Raw genomic sequence first — 9,205 nt, 5'->3', positions numbered from 1 at the left:
TATTACTCAATAAGCTTTACGTAAAAAAAAATGGAGGTTCTTAGCTCATAAATTCATGTGTGCCCATCAACCGCTGCAAGGTGACCTTAACCATATTAACCAGAATTTCAAATGTAACAGTGGGGGAGGTGAATTGCTCAGGAATAGTTTAATTAAGACACTGGCAGTGCATTGAGTTTGTAGGACACTATTTATTTTCCACTATGGTCTGCCATTGAATTGCTCAGGGATTGTTCAATTTCACAAGTCCATGGGCCACAGGTATTGTTCAATATCACACCTAGCTCAGCTGATATTTACTGTGTCACTAATTTAATTAAACTATACTATCAAAACTGCTATCTCAGGTGACCAAAAATCACAAAAATTAATGAGTTTCACATACTGATCTACTTGCTTTTTTCACTAAAAACGCAGCAAAACCTGATAGCTATATTCACACTAGGGATTTTCCAGCGTTTTTTCACCATCCATTACTTCCAATGGGTGAAAAACGCGGAAAAAATGCTGAAAGAAGTGACATGCTTCATTCTGCAAAAAAACATGCAAAGCACAAAATACTGATCAAACAAAAACCAAGCTGTGTGCATGAGATTTCTGAAATCTCATAGACTTTGCTGGTACTGTAAAATGCAGCAGAAAATGTGTAAAAAAAACGCAACAAAAAAAACGCTGAAAAAAACGCAATGTGTGAACATAGCCTTATTCTGAGAGTCCACCCTGATTGGCTGCTTTAGACCATATGATGTGTCCCTGGCCACACCTAATGTCATTACCCTGCATTATTCTTGGCCAATGTATGCAAATCGAATTGCAAACTGTTCGAATTCATGGGGACCTGCAAATTTTAAGAAATTGTATTTGAAGTATATTACCCGTGGTTGAATTTGATCATTTCCAGATATAGCATATGCTACGCTTCTTTGCATATCATATGAGCCTCATATAATAAGTAAGGTTCCTGTCCTGGAAATAAATTACTAATTTGTAGACAGTATACCCATAAAAAAATGTCAACAGATCTATATAGCTCTATCAAATTATTTTTTTATGCATTTGCAAGCAAAATAGTGGACCAATTAACCGGCATTTTCATTACAGGCCTGGAAATGTCCCATATGACCAGCCAGGATAAAGAGTTGTGCTGAACAGTGTGTTTCACAGCAGAAACAACAAAATCACAGCAGTCCCCATTTTTGTCTTGCTGCTTTATTTATGGTGGACTCACAAAATAGCAAAGAAAATGGTTAGCAGTAAGAATTCCTGAAGCCAAAAATAATTTCACATGATTACACACACTTTTGTCAGGCATTTGGGTTATACAGGTAAGTATATGTGTTTATTTTGCCCAAAAGTTAATTGCAATATATTGTGAACACGTTGAACTAATTAAAAAAAAAAGATTATCCAAAGCCATAGAAACAAATATTTGACCAAATAGAAAAATGCAACATTATACTCTACAACATTACGCTCGCAAGAAAGCGGTTTGTCAAAGAAGCTGCAGCTTTGGGTAAAATTTCATGATGTGCACTGCAAACAGTTGTAGCATGCAAGATCACCCTATTTATGATCTTATTGCAAACTAGACAGACAGTATATAAATGTACTGTATATTAATGAGTTTGTCTGATGAAGAGAACCCCTCTCTTTATTTTCTATTAGAGCATGTAGACATCATAGCGAGAGGTTTACCATTTATGGCCTCCTTTGGCAGACCCAGCTACTCCATGTATTGCACTCTTGACTACCCATTTAAAAGGCCAACTTGTGCATTTGCTATTAAAGTTATTCAAACCTCATTTCAAATTAGATTAATTAGCAAAATTTAGAACTTTCTGCTATTTGCAATAACCCAATGACTGAAACAAGAACAATTAAAATATGTAATCACAGGTAATATTACAAGTTCAACACAAACTACTACTTTTAATAAATGCTGCAATCTCAGAATTATTCAACCCCTTCATAACAATCATCTTTAGTATTTAGACAAGCATACTTTGGCTGTTATGACCTGCTGCAAACATAATTCATAGCTAGACACCATCTTCTGGCAGCATTACAGAGGAATTTTAGACCACTTTTTATAGGCATTGAATGAGCGAATCGTTTTGATACAAATCAAACTTGGGTCTCATTTTTAGAAATTTGCTGATCCTGGCAAATTCGAATAATTTCCAAATGCCTTCCTCTATTTTACACAATGCAGAAATTGCATCAGCCAGAGAAGTCTCGTATGATCTCAGGTGCAGCCTAAGCCAATCAGGAGAAACGATCACAGCCTGTATAAAAGACAAAAGAGGGAATGCTGCAGCCATTTTAGAGTGAATCTGGATAGTGAGAGGAAATCACAGCTCACAGCTTAGCATTATAAAACATTGGACATCTGCTATAGACAGTGAGTGTTGTACAGCTGCAGTGGTAAAGAAGATTAGAGTAAGAGTGAAAAAGAGAGAGACAAAGAAAGGGAGAGAGAGAGAATTGCCGTGATTGATCACAAACTATAGTGCTGAGTTTTTGCATTTCTTGTTCAGTCCTTTTTGGGAAAAGGGGAATATAGTGGTTCCCCCCTCAACAAAACAATAAAAAGACATTTAACTGCGACTAACAAGCACACAAAATGTGTGTGTCACAAACTAACTGTCTTTTTCACAACTGTAGTTGCAGTAGTCAAATTTCACATCAGTACACACCACACCAATACTGTAACCTGCTGTCTACTGTAGCATTTTTTGTTCAGTCCTTTTTGGGAAGGTGGGAATTGTGTGTGATAATGACAAAAGTTAAATATAGTGTAGTAAAAAATGCATGTTAAAAGAAAAAGTGGCAATGGATGGAGCGATGGAAAAGAAAAAAGATACATACCATGGCAATAAGAATGTAGTAGTTTCCAGGAGATGTAGCATCAACACTACCACTGGCACCAGCTGTCTGGACAGTGGTACTACGGATGCAGGCGACCAATGGCCTGCTTTGCCTCCAGAAAGCATATTACTGGGGAGAAAGTGGAGGACAGGATAGTGACATTGACAGTTTGAGTCAGTGTTCTGGACAGTCAACCTCCTCCACTGCAATAACAGTTAATCTTCTACATTGTGAACTTTCAGTTCAGCTAATGGCACATCTATTTTTTCTGCCCTTTAATCCTCAGTCACAGCTAGAGATGAGCGAATGTTTCAATATTCAATTCAGATTACGATCGCTGAATTTGCAATATTCGCTGATTTATTCCTCGAACGTTACCGAATGCCATAGGATTCAATGGGGGGACACAAAAAACACATACACAACATCTTAAAATGGGCCCAAAAGCTGCCAAAACAGTTCAAATTAGGGGTAGACACCTGAAAATTGCCATCAATTGACACAGAGTACAAGTACTATAATTATTATTACTATTAAAGCGACATTTATTCCGTGGCGCTTTACATGTGAAAAGGAGTCACCATCGGTGACTCATCAACTGGTACAAGAGGAGAGAGGACTCTGCCCGCCAGGGCGCACAAACAATCTACAAGGGATGGGTGAGGATACAGTAGGTCAGGGTACAGCTAGTCGTGCAGCGGTATGCTGGAGCGAGGCTTACCATACGCTTGTCACAAGAAGTGGGTCTTCAGCTTCCTTTTCAAGGTTTGCACAGTAGCCAAGAGTCTGATGTATTGAGGTACAGCAATACACCGTAGCGGAGATGCATGGGACAAATCTTGCATGTGATCGTGACAAGAAGAGATAAGAGGGAAGTAGAGACGGAGATCTTGGAAGGCTGGGAAGTTGCATGCAGGTAACTAGTACAGGGAAACTAGGTCACACATGTATGGAGGAGACAGGTTTTCGATGGCTTGGTATGCCAAAGTTAGCCTTTTCAATGTTGACTCTGGGCAACATGGAGCGTGCTCAGGGATTGACAGAGGGGAGAAGCCTGGGAATAGCGGGGTGACAGGTGGATTAATCGGCCAGCAGAGTTTAGGATAGATTGGAGGGGTGCAAGAGTGGTAGAAGCGAGGCCACAGAGCAGAAGCTTGTAGTAGTTGAGGACGGAGATGATGAGGGCATGCACTGGTGTTTTTCTACATTCATGGTTGAGGAATGTGCGGATCCCCGAGATACTTTGGGGTTGGAGTCAGCAGCAAGTGGAAAGGGCTTGGATCTGATGTTCAAAGGACAGATCAAAGTCAAGCTTGCGTGACTGGGGAGAGTGGGCAGCCATTCACTTTGATAGATAGGTCAGTTTTGGCGGTGAATGAAATGGAGGAAAGATGATGCATTCCATTTTATCCATGTTCATTTTTACCAATCTAGCAGAGAAGAAAGATGAAATACAGGACACACATTGTGGGATTCTGGTGAGTAAAGAGGTGATATCGGGTCCAGAGAGGTAGATCTGTGTGTCATCAGCATAGAGGTGATACTGAAAGCCATGAGACCATGAGCTGTCCCAGGCCGAAGGTGTAGATGGAGAAGAGCCTGGGTCCTACATCTGAACCTTAGGGGACACTGACACATAGGGGGTGAGATGAGGAGGTGGTGTGTGAGTGGGAGACACTGAATGTCCTGTCGATTAGGTATGAAACGTTCCAAGACAGGGCCAATCTATGATGCTGAGAGATGAGAGTCTGTAGTAAGAGGGTATGGTCTACTGTCTCGAAGGCAGATGACAGGTCTAGGAGGAGGAAGACAGCGTAATCTGGCTTGGATTAGGCAGTTAGTAGTTCATTGGTGACTTTAGTCAGGGCAGTTTCAGTGGAATGGTGAGGTCGGAAGTCTGATTGTAAGATGTCAAAGAGGGATCAGGAGGAGAGGTGGGAGGACAGTTCATAATAGATGTGTTGATCCAGTAGTTTGGAGGCATAGGGAAGAAGTGAGATGGGGCGATAGCTAAACATAGGATAGGTCAAGGGAGGGCTTTTGGAGGATGGGTGTGATCGAGGTATGTTTCAATCATGATGGGAAGATGCCAGTTGTTAGTGACAGGTAGAAGAGGAGGGTTAGGCTTGGGATGAAGACTGTGGTACGGTTTGGAATGAGGTGGGATGGTATTAGGTCAAGTTCACAGGTGGTGAGATGTGATTTGGAGATTAAAGATGATCTTCCGTGATGGCGGAGAAGCTGGTTTGGGAGGAGAGTTAAGTCATTATGAGAAGGGGCTGTTGGAACTTTAAGCAAAAGCTTTACCCTATGTTGCCAATCTTCTGCTTGAAGAATGAGGATAAGTCTTCATCTGAGATGAGAGGAGAGGGAGCTGGTGGACAGAGGAGGGACTTGAAAGTACTGAATAACTGTTTAAGGTTGTGAGACACGTATGATATGAGAGATGAGAAGTAGGTTTGTTTTGCTGCAGTGAGCAATTGTGCACCATTTTGAAAACTTCTGTTACTGGACTCCACTCCCTTTCTTTGGCAGTCACACAGCGGTACGCCTAGTAGATGTCGGACAGTAAGAACATGTGCTCCAGTAGATGACAAGCTCTGCATTAAGTGGCCTCTGCTACTCTTCCTCCACCTTAACATCACACACAGTACAGTCCTCAGAGATGCCACCCCAATTACCCTTGTTTTCACCCATGTCACAACTGGCCAACTGACTATGGGGAAGCACAGATGGGCGAGTCTGCAGAACTATTCACACATTCTATTTCTGGTCATCAGAGGTCTGATCCAAAGCTTCACAGGTTCAAGAGGGGGAAAGCATGTGTAGCGATGCCCAAAATTTTTTTCAGTTGATCCGGGTCCGGACGAAGTAGGGTCCAAGAAGAATCCAAACTCTCATCACCAGATGGTAGCCCCTGGGGGTGGGCATGGATGGGTTGGAGAAAGAAATAAATACACAAAAGAACATGGAGAACTAAACTAATATACAACAGGGGTTGGAGAACTAAACTACTAAACAGCTAAGATTGGAGAATGAAACAAATACACACCAGAACATGGAGAACTAAACTAATAGAAAACAGGGGTTGGAGAACTAAACTAATAAGACAACAGGGGCTGGAAAATCAACCTACTAAACAGCTAGGGTTGGAGAACTAAACCACTACACACCAGGGTATGGAGAACTAAACCACTAGACACCAAGGTGTCACTAGACGGCAAATGTTGGAATCCCCAAGGCTTGCCGGATAAACCTCTGTATCTAACACTTCCTCCAGTGCTTCTGCATTCTCCACCTCCTCTAGGGCCTCCACCTGCACCCTCAACCTCTGCCTTACTGAGACACACATTCAAACAGTGCAGAGAGAATCCCCCCACCTCTGTACTGCGCAGACAGGTCTCACTGCAATCAGGCAGTGTTAAAATTAATATGCCTTGGATATCACAGTGAAGAGTTGTGGACAGCTCTCCAGGCTGAGTTTGAGCAATGACTGTCTCCACTGAACCTGGAGCAAGGGAAGGCCGTGTGCGATAACGGTGCAAACCCGGCAGCGGCCCTACGCTGGGGCAACTTCAGACACATGCCTTGCATGGCTCGCATCCTCAACCTGATGGTACAGAAATTTCTCTGCCACTATTGCGGCCTGGATGTGCTGCTGCAGAAACCAGGATCTCTGCGTGCTCACTATAAAAATGAGTAGGATCTTTAGTATAAAAGTCAGACTACTAGACAAGAGCAAACGCCTTCATGATGATAGAGGCCACCATCTCCTTAGTTTGCTGGTATTTTTCTGTGGGAATGAGCTTGTTTCCAACCAGCCAGGAATATCCAGTGAATAGCATGCCACAGTTTGGTATTAGCACCCAGTACCAGAAGCAAAGCCATCCACAATTTCCGTACCTCAGGAATTTTATTTGGTAGACTGGCTGAGCAAACATTAGTTTCTCACAAAGGAGCTGAAGACACTGAGTGGCAGTAGGTGCAATTTTCTCCAGAATGACCTGTTTGCTATTGTTAGATATCAGAGAGAGAACATAACTGGGCTTTGCCAAGGTGCCATATTGCATCTTAAGTCTTATAGACTCTACACTTGTGGCATTACATTCTACAGGATGGGGGGAAAGGAGACAGTAGGTCGTGGAGTTGTATTAGCTCTGGTGGTGTTGACGTGAGGTGGCAGCGAGGCAGTGGCAGGCTGTAGGCTGTCTTGAAGAGATGGGTTTTCAGGTTGTGTCTGAAGGATCCGAATGTGGTGGCTAATCGGACGTGTTGAGGCACAGAATTCCAGGGGATGGGGGATATTTGTTAGAAGTATTAGAGGGGATTGGATGATGAACAAATAAATGTGGAAAGAAGGAGGTCTTGGGAGCACCGGAGATTACGGAAGGGAATATATCGGGAGATTAGTTCAGAGATGTACGGAGAAGAAAGGTTATGGATGGCTTTGTACGTCAGTGTTAGTAGTTTGAACTGGATACGCTGGGCAATTGGGAGCCAGTGAAGGGATCTTATAGATTGCAATCTTATGGATTGCTGGAGCCAGTCCACAGTAAAAAAAGCAGCCAATGAGTGTCCTGGAACCTTCCCACACACTTTTCTTAGCCAGGGCTGCTTCTCGGCAGGGTTGGATGGGCCCATCAGAGAACCGGAGAGTCCTCCGGTGGGCCCTGGCTTCTCCATCAGGAGAGTTCATAGCACAAACCTTTCAGGTTGTGATGATGATGAGGCCATCCATCTCCTTAGTTTTCTGTAACTTTGAATGCAAGCGAAAGTATGCAGCCAGCCACCCACCCATCCACAGACTGCAATACTAAACTGTCACATTTCTGGACAGCTGCTTGCACTTGAAATGTTGCCTTTTAGGCTTGTGGAGGCGGAAGCTTTTCACAACCTCATGGCGGCGGTGGTCAGGTCTCCTTACTCGGTCCCCAGCCACCACTATTTCTCCCAGTGTCGTCCCGGCCTCCCACAAACACGGGTCCAAGAACACTACCCGTGCCCTCCCCAGTGCACTTAGTGGGAAGGACTGCCTAACCACAAACATGTGGACAAGTGAATGTGGCCAGGGACGGTACATCTCACTGGAGCCAGGCCACAGCAAAAAAGCAGCCATAGAGTGTCCGGGAACCTTCCCACACACTTTTCTTAGTCAGGGATGCTTCTCGGCAGGGTTGGACGGGCCCACCAGAGGACCGGAGAATCCTCTGGTGGGCCCTGGCTTCTCCTTCAGGAGAGTTCATAGCGCAAACCTTGAAGCTGCTATGGGGCTCTTTAGCAGGGGAGAAAGGTGGTCCCTCAGAATCAAATCCTCTGGTGGTCCCAATGTTCTTCAGTCTGACACTGCTTCTCGATGAGAGTTGTATTTCACCACAGCCATATTCTTTAGCTCGGTAAAAGGACTGGCATAGAGGGAAACCGTATCTACTCAGGCTGTCATTTCTCCCAGGAAGTCCTCTAATGCAGCTTGTTGCATAAGCAATGGCAGCCCATCCAACATCAGCTCACACTTCTCGGTGGTGCTTAGTCACAGACAAAGATCTTTCTTTACGCCTTGAATTTAATCACTACAGAGTTGGACAATGGCCTGATCTGCAATGCGTTTTCGAAATAACGTGCATAAGCAAAGCCATGGTTTAGGCCACTGAAGGTCATTAAGCGAAACTCATACAGCTTCCCACAGACTGAAAGAGGGGTATCAAGACTTCCAAGACAGCCAAGACTTCCCTGTCCTCCCCAAGAGGATGACTGTTCATGTTCTCCTCCTCATCCTCCTCCTCCTCATTATCACCCAATCTGCATTGAGATGAGATGATGCTGGGCTGCATAGTTCCTTGCTCCCTCTGCAATGCCTTTAACTGTGAGCACTGAGCGTTTCAGCAGACAGAGAAGCGGGATGGTTATGCTAATTATGGAGTCATCGCCACTCACCTTCCAACAAGACAATGACCCTAAGCACACAGCTAAAATAACAAAGGAGTGGCTTCAGAACAACTCTGTGACCATTCTTGACTAGCCCAGCCAGAGACCTGACCTAAACTCAATTGAGCATCTCTGGAGAGACCTGAAAATGGTTGTTCACTATCCAACCTGACAGAACTGGAGAGGATCTGCAAGGAAGAATGGCAGAGGATCCCCAAATCCAGGTGTGGAAAACTTTTTGCATCATTTCCAAGAAGACTCATGGCTGTACTAGCTCAAAAGGGTGCTTCTACTCAATACTGAGCAAAGGGTCTGAATACTTATGACCATGTGATATTTCAGTTTTTCTTTTTTAATAAATTTGCAAAAATTTCTACATTTCTGTTGTTTTTTTCAGTTAAGATGGGGTGCAGAG

This window comes from Phyllobates terribilis, unplaced genomic scaffold, assembly GCF_046119375.1.
Source record: "Phyllobates terribilis strain yellow unplaced genomic scaffold, ASM4611937v1 Scaffold_3__8_contigs__length_932513732, whole genome shotgun sequence".
Lineage (NCBI taxonomy): Eukaryota > Metazoa > Chordata > Amphibia > Anura > Dendrobatidae > Phyllobates > Phyllobates terribilis.
The sequence above is the reverse complement of the archived record's forward strand: the minus strand, read 5'-3'. Positions refer to the sequence as shown.